The sequence below is a fragment of the Delphinapterus leucas genome, chromosome 18, assembly GCF_059928025.1.
Source record: "Delphinapterus leucas isolate spDelLeu-1000000601 "Yukka" chromosome 18, BTC_Dleu_Yukka2, whole genome shotgun sequence".
Lineage (NCBI taxonomy): Eukaryota > Metazoa > Chordata > Mammalia > Artiodactyla > Monodontidae > Delphinapterus > Delphinapterus leucas.
This window is the reverse complement of record NC_143146.1, coordinates 63,642,501-63,643,273: the sequence shown is the minus strand read 5'-3', so window position 1 is coordinate 63,643,273 and position 773 is coordinate 63,642,501.

Sequence of the window (773 nt, the reverse complement as noted above, 5' to 3'; positions counted from 1 at the left end):
ACGCACAGGCTCAGCGGCCATGGCTCACGGGCCCAGCCGCTCCGCGGCATGTGGGATCTTCCCAGACCGGGGCACGAACCCACGTCCCCTGCATCGGCAGGCGGACTCTCAACTACTGCGCCACCAGGGAAGCCCCACTCCCACTTTTAAAGATACTGAAATTCACATATCGTAAAATTAAGTGAACAGTTCAGTCAGTGGCATTAATACATTCACGGTGTTGTACAACCATCACCTCCACTTAGTTCCAAAACATTTCCATCATTCCAAAGTAAAGCCCCCTACCTGTTAAGTGGTCTCTCCCCATTCCCCTCTAACCCCAGTCCTTGGCAGCCCACAAACTGTGTTTTGTCTCTATGGATTTATCTATTCTGTAATTTATTTATTTATTTATTTTGGGCTGCATTTGGGTCTTTGTTTCTGCTCACGGGCTTTCTCTGTTGCAGCGAGCAGGAGCTATTCTTCAGTTGCTGAGCGCGGGCTTCTCATTGTGGTGGCTTCTCTTGTTGCAGACCACGGTCTCTAGGTGCATGGGCTTCAGTAGCTGTGGCACAAGGGCTCAGTAGTTGTGGCACATGGGCTTAGCTGCTCTGCGGCATGTGGGATCTTCCCGGACCAGGGATTTAACCTGTGTCCCCAGCACTGGCAGGAGGATTCTTAACTACTGCACCACCAGGGAAGTCCCTTGAGTCGCTTTTTACCTGTTCTATTTTGTTAAACTGTTCTCCGTTGCTTAATGGGAATCCCTGGTTACCCAACCTGTCTGATGAAAC